Genomic DNA, 21,009 nt, shown 5'->3' with positions numbered 1-21,009 from the left:
AGTTATATATGATAGTAGAATGTATTTTGACTTATTGTATATATATAACTTCTCTTCTTATGGTTGTACATGATGTAAAATTACATTGGCCATGTAATCATATACGCATATAGGAAAGTAATGTCCGATTCATCCTACTATCTTTCCTATTCCTATTCCTCCTCCCTTCCCTTCATTCCTCTTTTTCTGATTCAAAGTACTTCTATTCTTCCCTACCCCTACCTCCTTATTGTGAGTTAGCATCCACATACAAACATTTGGCCTTTGATTTTTGGGGATTGGCTTATTTCATTTAGCATGATAGTCTCCAGTTCCACCCATTTACCAGCAAATTCCATAATTTTATGTCTCTTTATGGTTGAGCAGTATTCTATTGTGTATGCATATCACATTTTCTTTATCCATTCACCTGTTTAGGGGCACCTAGGTGGGTTCCATGATTTAGCTATTGTGAACTGAGCTGCCATAAACATTAATATAGCTGCATCACTATAGTATGCTGATTTTAGGCCCTTTGGGTATAAATCAAGGAGTGGAATAGCTGGGTCAAATGGTGGTTCCATTCCCAGTTTTCTGAGGAATTCCCACACTGCTTTCTAGAATGGTTGCACCAATTTGCAGTCTCACCAGCAATAATTGGAAATCCATATGTAATAAAATGAAATTAAACCCATGTCTCTCACCCAGCACAAAACTCAATTCTAAGCAGATCAAGGACTTAGCCATTATACTGGAGACCCTGCAGCTAATAGAAGAAAAAGTAGCCCCAAATCTATACCATTTTGGTTTAGGAACCGACTTCCTTAACAAGACTCCTAAAGCACAAAAAGTAAAATTAAGAATCAACAAATGGGATGGAATCAAACCAAAACATCTTCTTTACAGCAAAGGAAACAATCGAGAATGTAAAGAGAGAGCCTAAAGAATGAGAGAAAATCTTTGCCACCTGTGCCTCAGAGAGAGCATGGATCTCCAGGATATAAAGAACTCAAAAAACTTAACACCAAAAAAAAAAAAAAGAAAGAAAGAACAAAAACAAATAACCCAATTAATAAATGGGAAAAGAAACTGAACAGGCACTTCACAGCAGAAGAAATACAATCAGTCAACAAATAAATGAAAAACTTTTCAATATCTCTAGCAATTACAAATTGCTAGAAATGCAAATTAAAACTACACTGAGATTCCGTCTCACTCCAGTCAGAATGCCAATAACAATAACTAATAACAATAAGTGTTGGCAGGGATGTGGGGGGAAAGGTACAGTCATACATAGCTGGTGGAACTGCAAATTGGTGCAACCACTCTGGAAGGAATAGTTATTGTTTTATAATTCTATTACAGCTTTTATTAATCAAGATAAGCCAGATGATTTTCTTTAAAAAATAAGTAGGATTTCTATGAATGAGAGATATGGAAATAAAACAGAGTATTTTATAAAGCATGCCCCTTCTGACATTTAAAAACTTTCACAATTTCACTAAATATTCTTAGCTTCAAACTGGAAAGAGGTGAAGATTTCCCTTTGTTGCCTAACTTTAAAAAGAGTAACTATATATTTAAAAGTGGTGTTATCCTTTATTTGCTACCCATAAACAATTGGGGTATTTTTTCAATTTGCAGATTTTGGTTATTTATAAATTTGTTTTCATAATAAAATAAATGTCCCAAAGGTAAGGACAGGAAAGGGTTTTGTGTTTGCCATCATTGTTGTTTTTCTTTCCTATATACATTTGTTAAATGTAGTTCCCTGAAAATAAACATCTTTCAGTAGTCTAGCATTTTTATTAGATTTAGAAAGTGAATCCAAGGTGTGGTCATAGAAGTAGGGTAGGTATGTAATGCTCTAAGTTCAGTGAGGAGACTATTTATTCCAAGGGCAAATTAATTCAGACCTGGTGGTTGATGAAAAATTGTCACCATGTGGCAATTACTTCCGTGCTTATTAGGTAAGTAATAATATACCATAAAAACTGAGCAGAGGAAAATTTTCCTTTTTGATAAGTTTTTGACAAAGTTTCTATGCTATATCCAAAATGGGGCTGATATCATTTATCAATCCTGGCCTCCATTAAACAGACTATCCCCTGCCTTCAGAAAAAGGAGGCCAGATTTTTCACTAACAATGATTGGTGATATACCGTAAAGTTCATAGAGCACAGTGGTCCTAATCTCAAGCTGCTTACTTCATGTCTCCATCCAGCCATTCCTTACATACCACATCTTTCATGTGTCCACAGTGGAATGTATCATTATTCATTTGGAACCATTCTGGCTCTGATTGGCTCATTTTGTTTTTCATTCCACTCTTATTCTTTTACACCCTGGGATAAAACCTTGCCTGGGCACACTTCTCCCATGCTATAGTTTGAATCTTGTTTTGTTCCCCAAAGTCTCAGGTATTGTGGCTTAGTCCCCAGCATGTGGTGCTATTGGGAGGTGGTAGACCTCAGTGTGAAGTGGTTAGGTGACAGGGGCCAGTGTTAAGAGGTAGACCCCAGTGTGAAGTGGTTAGGTGACAGGGGCCATTGAAGCAGATAGACAGACCCCAGCCCTGTCCTTCCTCTCTCTCTCTCTCTCTCTCTCTCTCTCTCTCTCTCTCTCTCTCCATGCCTGCTGTGAGGTGAGCTACCATGTGCTCTTGCCATGATATTGTGCCTTGTCACAGGCCCAAAAGTAAGGGGGCAAGCAACCATGGACTGAAACTCCAAAATTGTGAGCCAAAATAAACCTTTCCTTATAATAAGTTGATTATCTGAGGCATTTTGCCACAGTGATGGAAAGTGACTAAAACAGTCTGGTTTGGTATTATCTCATCCAGCTTGCTCCACACAGTCCCCCAGTGGCCTCTGCCTTATGATGCTTTACACAGTAATGTGGAATTCACCGCCATCTTGGATTACTCAGCATAAGGTTCTCTATACCCTTAAGCTTATGAGCATAGAAAACTGTTTTAGAACTTCCAGTGCCCTAGTTCCTTTTCATCTCTGGAGCATCCTAGCGAAGTCTGGTGCCTCATTTCTGTTTTATACAGACTCCTTTGCCCATCACCTCCTTTCCTGTTCTCATCTTCTTTGCTGGATCCACTCACCTACGGTGACATTCCTCCTATTCTATTGAAGCTTTGGACACTCAGGTGGGAACTGCCTCAACTTCCTGCTGTCCCCAGATGTACCCTAACCAGTGTGCATGGCCACTCTTCCCTTTTCCAGGAAGACTTTTCTGACCCTTCCCTATGCCGTCTCCTTCACTTACTCAACTATTACCTTTTCCATAACCCTCCTCCACTGGCACCATCCAGTTAATTTATGGATTAATTCAGAATTAGATATATATTTGAGGATTATCTAAAAGGAAGAATTTTTGAGAGAGATGGTCACTATATAAATGGCTAGTTTACTAAAGACAAAAAAAAAAAAGAGGAAAATTATTGTTGATTGAATACCCTTTATCCAGAATGTTTGGGATCAAAAATATTTCAGATTTCAGATTTTTAAAAAATTTTGTTAATATTTGTATATACCTAAGGAGACACCTTGTGGATAGTACCCAAGTTGTAAGCATAAAATCCATTTATATGTCTCATGCATCTCATATACAGGAAATGAACATATTTTAATATAACATTTTTAATAATTTTATTCATGAGACAAAGTTTGTGTAGTGTGCTCATCAGCTTTCCATCACTTTAACAAATTACCTGAGATAACAACTTATAAGGAGAGGTTTCAGTCCATGACCCACTGCTCAGGCCTATGACAAGGCAGCACATCATGGTAGGGACCCATGGAAGAAGAAGCTGCTTGCCTCATTGTAACTAGAAAATTAAGAGAGAAAAAGGGACTATAATCCCAATATACCTCTTGAGAGCATGCCTCCAGTAGCCTAACTTCCTCCCACTAGGCCTAAAATGTTCACCGTCTCCAAATAGTGCCACAATTCGGTGACCAAGCCATTAACACATGAGCCTTTGGGAGATATACAACATCCACACTATTACATGTACATTGAACCTTCAGATTTGTGGATACCATATCATCACTCAAAAAGTTTTGGATTTTAGAGCACTACAGATCAGATTTTCAAATTAGGGATGCTTAAAATGTAACAGTCTAGCCGCAAACTAGACTATTTAAGTCAGTATTATTTGATGCCCATTTTGATGCATTTTGTTTTAAAATGTTCATCAATTTATTTTATTATAATGTTAAACTATTTGAGCAAAGAATATTTTGAGGCAACTTTTTGAAATTTGAAAAAGCATAAACAACAGGAACATGGTTATATTAACCTCAAATAGTTATATTGTACATGAAATGCAGCACATAATAAATGCCTGATATTTCCTGGACTAAATTTCAGAGTACAAATATTGGGATGAAGTAAAGAACAAAAACAGAATTGAGGAATGAACAGTGGATTTTTTAAACAAAAAAAAATTGATCTACCTTCCTAAAACCATTCAATAGTAGCCAAATGTTTTATTTTTATGATGCAAAAATGAAAAAACTGGGAATTAAATTCCTCCAAGTGTACATTTCCATCCCAAAAATTGGCCATGTTTTAAGAAGTGTGTTTTCAAATCTGAATATTTTTTCACAGAAATCTATCATAACTGTTATGTTCTAAGGATATTCTGCAAATATTTTAACCCTAATGTAGCTAAATAATAATGTTCATATCCCTTGTTTCCCAGGACCTAAACGTTATTTATAGAATAATTTCTGTGATTCGGTTCTTTACACCAAGAATTTATCAGAAAATGTTATGCTCAGAGTAGGTCCAAGGAATAAGGAACCTTTTCTGAGAAAACAAGTGAAATGACTATTTTGACAGGAATGAACATATCATAGTCCTGATGAGAGGAGATTCTTCCTACCAATAAGGGCAGCATAACAGGACAAGGTCACAGTCTCTGGGTGGACTCTAAGTTGCCCACCTGAACAAAATTTTTTTCAGTGTCATTTATATGGATTATATGTTTGCACATCACAACCTGGATGTGGAGGAAAAAATAACAATTTCTTTGAAATATACCCCCCAAAAGAGTGTCACTTTTGGAACCTAAAGCAATTACTACATTCTATTGGGTTTAAACCAACTGTCAAAAATGACTAAGCCTTCAGTCATGCTTCCAGGCATAAAGGGAAACTGAAGATGTGTCATTCCAAAAGAAGGCAATTGAACTGCCAGGCATTTGAAGCAGGATGAGATCTAGAAAGAAATCAGGAATCCCAGAAGTCGGGCTTAGCCTGACACCACAAATGGTCACCTTTATTTTTACCCTCAATTCAGTGTAAGGCTTCACTTCACCAGTGTGGAATTCACAGTTTCTCTCTGCTGTGGGCTGAATGTTTATGTTCTCCCAAAACTCATATACTGAAATCCTACCCAGCTCATGATGTGATTTTATTAGATGGTGGGACTTTAGAAAGGCAACTAAGTCATAAGGGTAGAGACTTCATGAATAATATTAGTGTCCTTTAGAGAGGAAACTTAGAATGCTCTCTTGCTCTCTTTTTGTCATGTCCAAAGATACTATGAGAAACTGGCTTTCTTCAATGCAGATGAGTGCTCTCATCAGAACTTAACCATGCTGACACCCTGATCTCAGACCACTTCCAGAACTGTGAGAAGCAAATTTCTATTGCTTATAGGCCACCCTAATACATCTTCTAAAGAGGGTTTAAAACACCCTTTCTTGATTACCTAGTTTTTTAAAGATCTGAATTCTTTCAAGAAGAAGGATCCAGAAAAGGATACACATGGTGGTTATAAGCCGTCTTAACAAATACCTAGTGATCCCATTTGCCAGTTGTGATGAAATGTGGGGATGATAGATTTTCCAATGTGAAGATATAAATGTGAAGTTAGTATTGCACATTGATTTCCAGAAATCACTCCAAAGCAATAATGGAGAATAGAAAACTAATTGAAATTCTACTTTTGGGCAAAACTAGGAGAAAACTGAAATCCCAAATTACAGAATTGATGGAAAGTTGTGAGGATTGAGCAGCTGTGTTCTGAGAGGAACAGTGAGAGGACCTCAGAGCTTCAGACTCAAAACACAGTGGATGCTCTGCAACATAAAGGGTCCATACTTTTCAGTGCAAAGTCTAAGCGCCATATTTATGACGCTGAGCATGAGATACACAAGCTGATGCAGGAGGCACAGGAAGTGGGCAAATGAGAAACCACACAGAGAAGCCATATGTCCAATAGGCAGTCTGTCTAAAACAGTGATGCTTGGACAGGATTTGCATTGCTAAAGAAAGAAAGAAAACAGACTGAGAAGTGAAACTGAGCACACTGTCAGTCATGAAGAAAGCTCCAGTGGAATCACAACAGAACTCAGCCTGTCATGAACCTAAAATAGCTGATGGGAGGGAGAGAGAGAACAAGAGGGAGATAGACAAAAAGTAACAATTCAGACAATGGACAATTCCATCATTAGGAGAAAATGGACATCAAGGCAGTGGAATATTATTCAGCACTAACAAGAAATGAGCTATTAAGCCACAAAAGATGTGAAGACTCCTCAGCTACATGTTGCTAGGTTAAAGAGTATAGAACAGGAACTTTCATTTATTTCTGTAATGTAGACCCTTTCCAGTTTGTTAATGCATCAATTATTTGGAATAAAGTCTTAATCCCTTTATAACAGACTATGGTGTTTTGCAGTAGTGATTGTCAACCCTGGCTGCCCATTAGGACTACCTGGGGAACTTTAAAGAATACTGATATCTGGATGACATCAACACCAGGTAACAGAATTTCTGGTGGGGATCCTACACAGGGGCATCTGATACATCTCCCAGGGTGACTTTGATGCTCTTCACAACTGTGACTTTGATGCTCTTCATGACTGTGATGGCTCTTCACAACCAAGCCTCCAACTCTCTCTGACCTTCTGTCCTCTTCCTTCACCACACTCCAACCCTGGACTTTTTTATGTTTCTTAAACATACAAAAATCGTTCCTGCCTCAGCACTGCACTTCTCATTTCCTGCTTGAATCACACTTTGCTTTGTTTTTATTTTTGTCTAAAAATTTACTTTTAGAGTAGTATTTGGTTTGCAGCAAAATTGAGCAGACAGTACAGAGGTTTCTCATATCTCCATTCCTTAAACATGCACCTCCTCCCACATAATCAATATGAGCCACCAGGATGGCCCAGTTGTTATAACAGGTGAACCTACATTGATACATTAACATCCAGACTCCATAGTTTACATTAAGGTATTATACGTTCTGGAAGTTTGGACAAACGTAAAATTACATGTGCCTACTATATAGTATCATGCTGAATAGTTGCCCTAAAAATTCTTTGTGCTTCATAAACATCCCTCCGCTCCCCTATCTCCTGGAAAATTTGTTTTACTGTCTCCATAGCTTTGCAATTTTCCATCATGTCATATACTTGAAATTCTACATTATGTAACCTTTTCAGATTGGCTTCTTCCACTTGGTAACGTAAGGGGACGTATAGAGGAGAATGGTGGGAACATGAAGTTTAGAGAATAATTCTATAAGATGGACCCACTGTACTGACCCCCCACGTGATTTCTTTGCCAAAAAAGCAATCTGCCTGTAGCCCCACCTGGCCTGAGTGGACAGGATATGTCACACTCCTCAGCAAACTGAGACAGGGGGCGAAGGTCAGGCAGTCAGTGTAGGTAATGAATATTGGGGGTCAAGAGAGAATGATGACTGGTTATAAACAGAGAGGACAGTGGGTTGTTAACCTCTGCGGTTGGGCTCTTGCCACTCGGGTTGCTAACAATTACCTCAGCGGCTTTGGCATGTACGCAAAGAAGAAAGAGAAGGCAATAATTAAAAAGAGGGGTTCTTGGGTCTATAAAGACACCCAGTTCCTGGACCCCTTCTCTTCAGAGAAGTCTGTCACTATCTCTTAAATAAAACTTGCTTTCTGCTGGTCACAGTGGCACCCACCTGTAATCCCAGTGGCTTAGGAAGCTGAGGCAGGAGGATCCCAGTTCAGAGCCAACCTCAGCAATTAGTGAGGTTCTAAGTCAGACCCTGTATCTAAATAAAATATTTTAAAAAGGGCTGGGGATGTGGTTCAGTGGTTTAATGCCCCTGAGTTCAATCCCTGGGGGCAAAAAAAAAAAAAAAACCTTTCTACTCTTGCCTCGGCATTTCTTGGGTGTTTAATCTTCAATGCCAGGAAACAAGGACCCACTTCTGATCTCCAAGACTGATGTCAATAATATGCATTTACGATCCCTTCATGTCTTCTTTGTGGTTTGAGCACTTATTTCTATTTTAGTGATGAATGATATTCCACTGACAGGTAATGCCACTGTTTATTCATCTATCTGCCTGTAGAAGGATATCTTGATTACTTCCAAGTTTGATAATTATGAATAAAATGACTGTAAATATCCACGTGCAGGTTTTTGTGTGGACACAAGTTTTCAGCTCCTGTGGATTATTACTGAATAGTGTGATTTCTGGATCAAATGATGGGAGAGAATGGTTAGTTTTGTAAGAAACTGCTAAGTGTCTTCCAAGATAGATATACCTTTTGCATTTCCACTAGGAACGAAGGAGAGTTCCTGTTGCTCTGTATCCTGCTAGCATTTTGTGGAATCAGTGTTCTGTATTTCAGCTATTATAGTAGATATGTAGTACTTCTAATTTGCATTTCCCTAATAAAATATAATGCCAGGCATTTTTTCATATGCTTGTTTGCTTTCTGTATGCCTTATTTTTTAGGTGTTAATTTGATTATCATTGAGTTTTATGAACGCTGTATATATTTTGGATAGCAGATTTTAATCAGTCGTTTTTTTCAGATATTTTGTCCAAGTCCATAACTTGTTTTTTCATTGACAGTATCTTTTTATGTACAAAAAATTTAATTTTAATGTTTTCCAGTTTATTCCAGAAATTCTTTCATAAATTGTTCCTTCGTGCCTTTGTTATTATATCTAAAAATTAATTACTGAACTTAAGGATGTAAGACGCCACACCACACTACGAATGGGAGACACCACACAACACAAATCACCAGAGAGGTTCCGCTTTATTACAAAAGGCTGTGTGTTTATATAGGAGAGGTAGCAGGGCTGAGGTAGATAAGGGTTGCCCGTTTATTGGCAAGCTCTTCCATATGTCAGTTCCGGAGCCCAAGAAGTTAATTCTTATTGGGGCTAAGGTTTCCCACCTGCAGGATTTGAATATTGGCGCTGGTGGGAACGTTTCGCGCCAGTGAAAGAAAAAAGAGGAGAAAGAGGGTCGTTAGGCGCCATGTTGGGGTTTTTCTCTGGGGTGCTGCTGCCGTTATATGTTTTCCCAACAAAGGATATCTAGATTTGCTAATATATTATCATCTAGGAGTTTCATAGTTTTTGCATTTTACTCTTAGATTGTGATCCATTTAGAGTTAACTTTTATGGAGGATGTAAAGTCTGTGTCTAGAGTCACTATTTTTGCCTGTGGGTGTCCAGTTGTTCCAGCATCATTTGTTCTCCATTGCATTGCCTTGGTTCCTGTGTGAAAGATCAGTTCACTATATTTACGTGGATCTATTTCTGAGCCCTCTATTCTGTTCTATCAATTTAGATATTTCTACTAAGATTGTACTCAACTTGGAGATCCTTTCCTCAGCCATGCCCAGTCTATAAATAAGCCTATCAAAAGCATTCTTCATTTCTATTTTAATTTTTTTTTAATCTGTAGCATTTCTCTTTTAGTTATTTCCTTGAATTTTCATCTCTCTGCTTACATTGCCCATCTACTCTAGCATTCTGTCTTATTCCACTCATTATAGCCCTTAGTATGTTAATCACAGTTGTTTTAGATTCCAGGTCTGATCACTTCAACATTCCTTCCATATCTGGTTATGATCCTCACTGTCTCTTCAAGCTGTGTTTTTTTGGCCTTTTAGTATGCCTTGTAATTTTTCTTGATAATCAGATATAATGTACTGTGTAAAAGAGTCCTTTGGTGGTGTTATGTTAAGGTTCCTAATCATAAGTCCTATGATTAGGTCTCAGTTCTATTGGTGAACTTGTTGTTTCTGGCATGTGAACTACTTAATATTTCTCAGTCCCTCCCCACCCATAGGTGGAACAGGATGGCTAAAGTGGGCTGTAGCTGGGTATTTTCCTTCCCCCAGCTCAGTTAGGTATTGATGATATACTTGGAAGGTTAGACTCTGGTTAACTACTTTCTTCTGAGGCCAGGCCTTAAGAAAGACAGAGTGCTGTAGCATATTTCCAAGTGGCTGCTTTCCCTCCTTTCACTGTCAGAAATGCCAAGGAATTTTTCTCCAATATTCACTGTTCTAGCTGAGATCCTGGATATAAAACTCAGAAAACCATGGGGGTTACCCCTATGACTGGGTCCCTCTGGAGTTTTGACTCAGAGTTGTCCACACTGAGCCTCTAACAGCGGGTGGGTTTCAGTTCAGGTCTTTCTGGCCCAGCACTGCTTCCTACAGAGGTTTCTGCTCCATCAAGTTCTGACTGGGATTCTTTGTATTTGCCTCTCTGTCCAACTTGGGAGTGGAACTTGACCCTGTGACCTTGTTCCTCTTTTGGATCCTAGAAGAGTTGCTGGTTTTTCTGTTCAGATTTTGTTAGGATAGCAGCATGGGGAGCTGGAAGTCTGCTCTGGTTTTTGTTTTGTTTTTCCCTATGATTGGCTCTTCTTCATTAATTGGGTGTCAGCTCATGTGTCAAAGAAAGACCTTCTTTGACGATTATATTTAAAACATTCTGCTAATCACCTTATTGATTCTCTTAAGAAACTTCTTGCTGAGAAATTGTCTTATTTTTATATATTTAAATATAAGCAACAAACACTTTAAAACTTAACAAATAAAAAGATTCAGGTATATGCCAGAGATAATCATTGATGAAGATTATCTAAACAGAGCATGATTGGCAGCTATTAATATTCAGTCCATTGTGCAACTATTCCATTTCACCAAATCTCAGATGCCAATTTTTCTCAAATTTTAATAGTTCTGAAATTGGGATGTATATTATAATCAGTAATATACCACAATTTACAGAAGTATTTCCTTTCTTAGTAACATAAAAGTAATGGTTTTCTTACAGTTGTCAGTCTTTGAGCTATAGGATGATTTGAGCTATAGGATGTGACAAAGTCAAAGGCTTTTCCATGAAGTTTCTGGAATCATTAACGTGTCTATAATTTGTCCAAGTCTTAAATTTCCTCACTGGTTTTCCCTTGCCAAATCAAGTAATCTTTCTCCATCCTTCTAACTTACACTACCCTTACACTGACTACCCTAGGGACTATGATAACAGTTCCCCTTATTTATATGTGCTAATATGGAGATGGTGGATTTCCATAATTTACAAGTTCTTTCAGCATAGCTAATGGTAGGGAATCATGCACATTTGTGTTCGCCACCTTATTTTCAATACTCATTTCTATGTTACCTTGTCCCTCACTCTTCCATTTGTTTGAAACTGAATATATTTTTACACAAACTCCACCTGTACAATAATTAATTAATTAGTTAGTTAATTAATTATAGATAGGCATGTTTTTTAGATCATTGCTCTGGTTTAGATAAAACTTGCATTAGATTATATTAGAAATTATCAAACACCAACTACACAGTTTTGAACACAAAAGACAATTTATTGACTAGTGTAAGTGAAAAGTACAAGATTAGGTCTGGCTTAGATATGTCTTGATCGGTGGCCTCAAACATGTTTCTCCATCTCTCAGCTCTGCCTCTGCTATGTTGGCTTGTTCTCATAACAGCTAACAAACTCAATTTTACAGCACTTCCAAATTCGAGTCTGACAGAAAAGAAAGTGCATCTTCCCAGTCACTGAAACAAAAGTAGTGAGATTGCTCTGCTTGAGCCTAATTGGCTTGATTTGAGTACTTCTAAAATAACCTCTATGGCCCAAAGAATGTCATGTTCTGATTGGCCAGGCCTAAGCCACATGATTTTCCACTCACCTGGAAATTGTGTTGATCTGATTTGAACAAAATATATGGAATAAAAGTATGTGCAGTGGTGATTCACCAAAAAGAAAATCCAAGTGTCATTATCAGAAGTGGAATTTATGGATGTTGGGAAATAAATGAGTAAACATTTTGAAGTTTTTAATCTCTCATTTTTAAATGAAAACATTTCTCTCTTTTCGAAATATTAGTGAACACAGAATGTTTGTGCTATGTGTAGAACTTTTTGAAATTGTAACACTTTGCTGAAATTATATAATACACAATCAGTGCTTGATATCACACAACTTTTCTCCATGTTAAGAAGCTGGGTAGGATCATGGATATGATGTGCTTAGGTCAACATTATTCTTCTTTTTCCCTTTAATTTCAATTCTTCATTTCCAATTAAAGAAGTGTACCTCAAAAATTAAGTATCTATACACAAATGTTCATTTGCTTATTATAGGAATAATACACACATTATTTGAAATGATTTAAATCAAACTATGTAAGATGTCTGTGGTTGCCAAATGGCAGACAGCAGTGCCATCAGCCAAGAAGAGAAAATATTTGGAGAGAAAGTGAAAGAAATGATGAAAATATATTGAGTTTACAATATGATAATTTTAAATGTCCATATTTGTAAGTCCTCAAACACGAGGGATCTGAAGCAAATTTGTTGTTTCTTCTCTTCCTATGGTCACCTCTTCACTGTTGTCTTCCCCCATGTTTTAACATAATCACCTTATGACCATCAGCCTTATGACCTCTTGGCACAGCATTCCTGTTGTCATGACCCCTCTAGAATCCAAGTACTCATGTTCAGTGTAAAACACCTTTTGAGAGAAGAGAATTCTAAAAACTTCTCACTAGGTGAGGAATAGAGGTCAGGAGCACAGGGACTCTCAGGAGGTGACTTGAGTGAGAGGGACAAAGTTCAGAAGCAAGTCAGATTCATCTGCATGGGAATTCCAGCATCTTTACCTCCCAAAGGGTAAAGACATCCCTGTGTGTTGGTCAAGGTCGTCAACCTGCCAACATCATATCAAGAGCAGCTATTGACAGATGATTTTGATTCCAAAGCTAAACTATAAGGAGAAAAAAAGAAAAAATAACTTGGTTTGATTTTATAAAAGTGCTGTCCTATAGTCTGCCTATGAGAGTTAATTACTAATTGAGCACATGAAGGATCAGGTATAACATTAAGTCAAACTACCGTTATCAGATTAGGCATATCACTCAGTAGGGAAGTCAAAATATCTTTATCATAAAGGCTACCTGCATTATAATCTATTATTTATCTATCTTATTTCTTTTGAAAATTTAAGCATTACTGTAATAATAGCTAATCATTGAATGTATGTCTTACTATGTGTCAAGTACCTTTTATACATTATCTCATTTAATTATTTTACTAAACTTAAATGGGAGATGGTATGATTCCCCCACAGTAATAGGAGAAAATTGACCATTAAAAAATAAATAACTTATCTTACATTATATAGCCACTAAGAGAAGTTAAACAGCTATTTAAAGCTCAGCTGACTCCAACGCCTGGGATTCTGAGCATTTGTTTTTATGATCTCTAGGGAGAAAGAAAGTAAGAAAAAATTTAAAACTAATAATCATGTAGTTTTTTATCAGAATCAGAATAGAAGATACTGGTCAAGCTGTCAAATAGAAAAGACCATCAGATCTAGGAGGCTGAGCCTAAGTCACTGACACAAAGATTAAATTCAGAAGTAGGAAGGTCAAGGTTGAGGCATATATTGAAGGGAATCAGATTTCCTGTTGAGGGAAGATTGCCTTTGAATTGGAATATCTACCTCAGGTTCTCTATCCCAGCTCTTACTCATGGATTAACCCAGCCTCGAATCTACCTCCATTCCCTAAAGCATGTGCAATGTTTCATTTCAGAATTGTATCTGTGTTCCAAGAGGCCACCAGGGAGGTGTCTAACAAGCTCTAAGTATGTGGCATTTCCTTCCCTCTTGCAGTCTTCTTTTCAAGGAGCTAAGTTGGTAGATTCTTTTCCAGGTTTGGGTTGTTGATCGCTCAACTTCCTGGTAAGTTAATAAAAATCATATCACTTAGAAGAATGGCATATCTCTTAATATGTATTGACTTTTATACATTTATTAAGTTATATCTATGTAATATATAGAAGAAATACAAATGGCCAGAAAATATATGAAAAAATGTTCAACATCATTAACAATAAAGGAAATGAAAATCAATATATTAAATACATTTAAAACATTCAAACATTGGAAAATTTAAGTGGATGAGTTAATGATGGTTTGTGCTAACAGAAAATTAACTACCACTTGATCTCTTCAAATAGAGTTAAGGTTTTCTTTCTGTGCTTCTATAGCCATTGGATTATATCTTGATTGTAATACTAACCACATTGTTCAGTAATTATTTAGCTGTCTTCTAAGCTGGAAGGAAACTACTTAAGTAGAGGAAACAACTTATTTATCAATCCATTCATTTTGCAAAATTTAATGAGTATCTAGAGGCTAAGGAAATATATGCATCAAAATTCAATCCTTGAGGTCAAACAAACTCACGTGACCATCACCAGGAGAGAGACAAGTAAACAGCTAGGAATCAGTCTATGCTGAATGCCCTGAGTACGGGGGGATACTTAGTAGGAGGGCACCAACCTTGCAAGAAAACAGGATGCTGGGCAAGAATGGAAGGGAGGGTTAGAGAAGGCTGCATATTAATATTGAATAGCCCTTACTATATAACAGATCCTCTACAAAACGTCTGTAGTTGCTAAATGCTGCTTTTGATTGTTTTGTTTCCTAGTTTGAAAGGATTGAGAAAAATCATATTTCTATTTACTGCCCACATTCTGAGACAGGCCAAGGAAAGTGGCAAATGAGGCTCTGAACTTGTTATAAAGAGAGCTGTTAAAGAATGTATCCTCTGCGTGAAGCAGTAATAGACTTTCTAAGGGTACACGGTGCACAAGGACTCACTGACCTCAGGCAGCTGAAGCATCTCAGGTAACCTCTAAATGACTGCATTTTCAACTTTCAGCACGAAAGATCAATGCAAAACGTGCACCCTCTGCAAGCATGAAGTCAGGTCCCTGAAGAGACAGGAGCTGTGCCATGCAGGTACACTTTCCCATTCCAGTTCACTGATGAGAGGTAAACATCCACTTTCCACAGGAAGAAATGAGTAAAGGTTATAGAAAGAGTCCAGGAATGTTGTACAATGGAAGGAGAATTCTCAGAAAGAGAGTAAGTTTCCCTTATGTAAATGAGCAGCATTGTCACAAATCTTCAATGGTTGGCGTTCTTCAAATTCATGGGGTACAGATTCCCCAGACTTCCTCCATATCCAGACCTCTTTATCGATCCTGCTCTCTTCCTTCAAACTTATTTTATATCACCTATTCTTCTTTACAAAATTTCTGCCATCATCTGTTTTGTAATCCTTGATCAGAAATTTCTGATCACAGTAAAGAAATTTTAGGAACATTTATGACTGTGTCTTGAGTATTATTGATCTTTGCTACTTTGCAATAAGAATAAATATACTTATGTTTTATAAATGCATATTATATCCTCTTTGATCACATGCAGATATATGAAATGCCAGATGAATGTAAAGGGAAATAAATTGAGGCTAATTTGATTTTTACCAAGATATAGGCAGAGATATATTTACACAGTAATATATCTTACTCAGTACAAACTAGAAAGTCAGACTAGAACTACACTTCTTTGCAAGATTTTTTTTTTTTTAATATGGGATTGAACCCAGGGGCACTTAACCACTGAGCCACGTCCCCAGTCCCTTTTATTTTTTAGTTTGAGACAGGGCCTCATTAAGTTTCTTAGGGCCTTGCTAAGTTGCTAAGGCTGGCTTTGAACTTGTAATCCTCCTGCCTCAGCCTCCCAAACCACTAGTATTTGCTAGGCTTTGCAGAATGTCCTGAGTATAGATGTTACTGGGGAAAGATTTCAGTAGGAAGTTACTTCAATCCAGAATTCTAGGCTAACTGAAAATGATATTAACCTATTTTAGAAAGCAGAATCGATAACTTTCCAGTCATAAGAAGACTCAAACACTCTTCCTGAATAATTATTTGAGGGTGGACTTCATCATGGCAAGAGAGTAAATGCAAAATCATGAGAGAAACTTCAGGGAGTAATTAGCTCAGCTCAGAAGAGTGACACCAATCCAGATTGCAGCTCTGCAAAGGCTCAGTCCACCAGAATGGGACAGAAAAGCCCCAAGCACACGGATGCTGGAGAAAAAGGATATCATGGACAATGGGTGTTATTATTGGAAACTGGGCCAGAACTTGAGGATATGATAGAGGTGGTGAATGCAAGAAGTAAAAAGGAAGACAATTAGAAAATAAGGGAAATGGAGTTTGGTCACGTAAGAAAATTAAGATCCAAGCATAACAGGAAATATATAAATCAGAAAATAAAGGCAAGAGAATTTCTTGAAGAAAAATGGAATTAATTACAAATAGTAGATTAAATTAATAAAAGCTGACATACAGCTAGGATATGCTGAGGAAGGCATATTGTGCCCTAGGTGATAAGGGACATGAACTAATCTGATGGATAATGCCCAAAGTTACGACACTGAGATACAGCAATAAGAAGTCTTTTAAAGGTTATAAAAAGGAAGATCTAAGTAGGGACCTCACACAAGTGCAGATGAAGGTGGTCTGGGCAGAAGCAGAAACAGCAGGGTTTTTATTATGAGCCCTTCTGATCAATTTCCTCCTTAACATGTGCAAGTTCTATTTTGATCCTTATTTTTAATGTATTTCCTGTGGTTCTAATATGCACATGCCACACTTCCATTCCCTGCCTAAAACGAGAATCGCTACCCAAGAAGTCAATACTTGGTGGAGTTGTAACATCTGCTACCTATAAATTATGCAAAGTCATATCTTCATGGAGAAATAATTTTAGAATATTATGACCCAATTCAGCAATTACCAATAATAAGGCATGATATTATGAAATTTCAATTAGTACTCCATTTATATAATATATATATATATATATATATATATATATATTACACTTTTAGTTGTAGATGGACATAAATTTATTTATTTATTTATTTATTTATTTATTTATTTATTTTTTAATGTGGTGCTGAGGATCAAACCCAGTGCCTCACATGTGCTAGGCAAGCACTCTACCACTGAGCCACAACCCCAACCCAGTACTCCATTTTCTCTTCTGAAATCTGTTTTCTTTTCCTTTGAGAATTTATTATGCATCCTATTTTTCTAACATCACAAAGATTCCATGTGTTTTTTCCCCTTTACCTTTTCTGAGAACGTTAAATTAGCCCTTTATACTAAGTAAATTCTCTCAAAATACCGTAATAGCCATATAACACACACCTTTAATAATCTAGTAAACATCTAGGGAATCAGAATTATCTTTGTTAAAATGTGTATGTTTGCTGATCCTGTTTTAAAATAACCAAAGAATATGGGTGAGAATCATCTATGTAATGACAACCAAGTGAAGACTTGAAGTTTTTGGTCAGGTGTAGAGTCACTGGTCACTTCATTTTGCTTATACTTATTTTGAGGATTGTAACTTCAACTGAAGAAGAAATACTTGACACAGTATTTTTTTTAAAATCTTAGTTTATCAAATTACAAAATAATTAATTTGATTTCACATTTAATTTATCCTGAAAAACATACTTTCACTGCTGTTTACTGACCTCTTCTGGATAATTCCTGTAATGTCTTCTGGATCATATGTTAGCTCTATTTTTTAAGATGCTCTATGAAATCCACACACAAAAAAACACACACATACACACACACACACACACACACACAAAACACTGAAAAGGCTGGTGTAACTATTCAGAGTTTGGCCCCTTTGTGGACTCACTATATGTAGCCCCTTGCTAATGGCTGCTAGTCTAGCAGAGGACAGGTACATAAACAAGTGATGGCAATGTAAATACAAATAATTATATTTGTATTTGAAAAGACATATAGAAAAGCTGATAGTGATATCTAAGCAAGCTTCAAAAAATTAAACAGCAGTTCACCAGCAGAAAGAGATGGGAGGTACCTTTAGTCAGAGACAAAGTCAGTAATAATACAGTAGTATGTGTGAGTTTTTTCTCCAGAATCTAGAGGACAAGAGGCCCCAGAGACGGACAACCCCAGTCCCTTTAAAAGGCATGTGTGTCAGATCAAGAACTTGGTATCGTCTCCTGGAGACATGCTGAAGCACTTTAAGCAGAGGAGTGATGTGGACAGAATTACTTGTTCCTGAGGTTTTTCTGGCAGTCCCCAGGACTGTAGGATGGAACGAGGCAGGAAGATAAGAGGGCGGGCATGTGGCTGGAACAACAAACACACCAGAGAAGATGCATCCCTACAGCCAGGCAGGAACACTGTAGAAAGAGCAGGCAGAGCAGAAGTTACGGGAAGGGAATTCCCAGGACTTAGTGACTGGCTGCCTGAGGAATGAGGGAGACTCCCAAGTCTATCTTCCCTGACATTGTGGGGGGCCAAGAAGGAAAAGATGAACAGAAGAGCAAGTTTGGAGAGACCAGGAATTTTGTTTTGTAGGAACATCTCACATAGTTTGAGGGGAGTTCATCACAAGAACTTATGACTACAATTATCATACAGTTTGAGCATCCCTTATCTCAAATGCTTTCGATGGAAAGTGTTTCAGATTTTAGAGTTTCTTCAGATTTGGGAACGTTTGCATAGACTTTACTGATTGAGCATCCTTACTCTGACAATCCAGTGCTCAAAGAGCACTTTGAAGCATGTTGGATTTTGGATTAGGGACATACAACCTATATAATATTATGAAAACTATTAAATCACGGCTCCCATGTACAGAGAATTCTCAACTTGATGGTTCAATTATGATATCTCAACTCAACAAATGGTTCAAGTTAGAATTTTTTTATATATATAATAGTGCAAAAGTGCCTTGCCTTCATTAGAAACTGCATGGAATTTCAATTCCAGGAAATCTGATTCCACCTCGCTGTCGTGGTCAGCAGCAGTGACCACAGCTCCCAGTCAGCCCTGTGGTCACAAGGAGAAGCAACCACACTGCAGTGCCCTCTGTTGCAAAAAATAGGATGATGGGCAGGTTTGACCTACCATATTTTCAATCTGCCATATTTTCAACGTTCCATGAGTTTATTGGGATGCAACCCATCCTAGGTAAAGAAGCATCTGTATTCAACTTTAGCTGATCTGATAATTTTCACTACTGAATTTAAAACCTGGCCTTCACATCAAGTATTTTAAACTTCTATGGTTTTTTCAAGATTTGAACTATCTCATTCCCTACTGTCACACTTTCTCCATGGAGGACTTTACCTCCTACTTCATGTCAAAAGTAAAATGGATTGGTCCAAAACTGACCACATCACTACCAAAAATTCCCTGTTTTCATTAGTTCTGAAAATGAACTCTCCAACCAAAGCTCCTAAGCTATATAGCCAGCCACGGGGTGACCTATGCCCAGGCAGATAAGAGACTAGAAGGAGAGGAGCCAGAAGGGGACAGAGCTCACCAAGGACTATAGTGTGATATCAGGAATAGGAGCAGAGGGAGAATGAGGTGAACCCTAGAATGTACCGCAGAGGTACTCTGGCTGTGCTTGGAAGTCAGCAGAGGTGGAACACAAAATACCCAAGAGGTACTAAAGCCACTTTGACCATGCTTTATTACCTTTGTAACACAGAATACTTACTTGTACCTACTGAGTGTTAGACTAGGTTTTCATTAACATCTCTTACAGCTTAAAATGTTATGATTTCATTGAATACATATCTAGCATGTGTATATGAGTTTCAAATGTAAGCTAGACATGCATTAAAACTTTGAAAATCTTATTGTAATCGCTTTTTTTCATTTTTTCATAATCTTTTATTTATATATAACAGCAGAATGCATTACAATTCATATTACACATATAGAGCATAAATTTTTTATATCTCTGGTTGTATACAAAGTATATTCACACCAATTCATGTCTTCATACGTGTACATTGGATAATGATGTCCATCACATTCCACCATCATTAATAACCCCATATCTCATCTTTTCCCCTCCAACCCCTCTGCCCTATCTAGAGTTCATATATTCCTCCCATTATCCCCCTCCCTACCCCACTATAAATCAGTCTCCTTATATTAGAGAAAACATTCAGCATTTGGTTTTTGGGGATTGGCTAGCTTCGTTTACCATTATCTTCTCTAACTCCATCCATTTACTTGCAAATGCCATGATTTTATTCTCTTTTATTGCTGAGTAATATTCCATTATGTATATATGTCATTTTATTATCCACTCATCTACTGAAGGGCGTCTAGTTTGGTTCCACAGTTTAGCTATTGTGAATTGTGCTGCTATAAACTTTGATGTGGCTGTGTCCCTGTAGTATGGGTATAGATTGAGGAGAGGAATAGCTGGGTCAAATGGTGGTTCCATTCCCAATATTCCAAGGAATCTCAATACTGCTTTCCATATTGGCTGCACTAATTTGCAGCCATATGGAAATGGTACAGAATAGAGGACACAGAGACTAACCTACAAGATTACAATTATCTTATATTAGTTGCCAAAAATATGCACTGAACAAAAGATAGCCTCTTCACCAAATGATGCTTGGAAAACTGGAAATCCATATGCAATAAAATAATAAAATGAAATTAAACCCCTATCTCTCACCATGCACAAAACTCAACTCAAAGTGGATCAAGGACCTAGGAATAAAACCAGAGACCCTGCATCTAATAGAAAAAAAAGTAGGCCCTAATCTCCATCATGTGATCAACTTCCTTAATAAGACCCGTATAGTGCAAGAATTAAAATCAAGAATCAATAAATGGGATGGATTCAAACTAAAAAGTTTCTTCTCAGCAAAAGAAACAATCTGTGAGGTGAATAGAGAACCTACATCTTGGGGGCAAATTTTTACCCCTCACACATCAGATAGAGCACAAATCTCTAGGGTATATAAAGAACTCAAAAAGCTAAACACCAAAAA

This window comes from Marmota marmota, unplaced genomic scaffold (genome assembly GCF_001458135.2).
Source record: "Marmota marmota marmota unplaced genomic scaffold, marMar, whole genome shotgun sequence".
Taxonomy (NCBI): domain Eukaryota; kingdom Metazoa; phylum Chordata; class Mammalia; order Rodentia; family Sciuridae; genus Marmota; species Marmota marmota.
The sequence above is the reverse complement of the archived record's forward strand: the minus strand, read 5'-3'. Positions refer to the sequence as shown.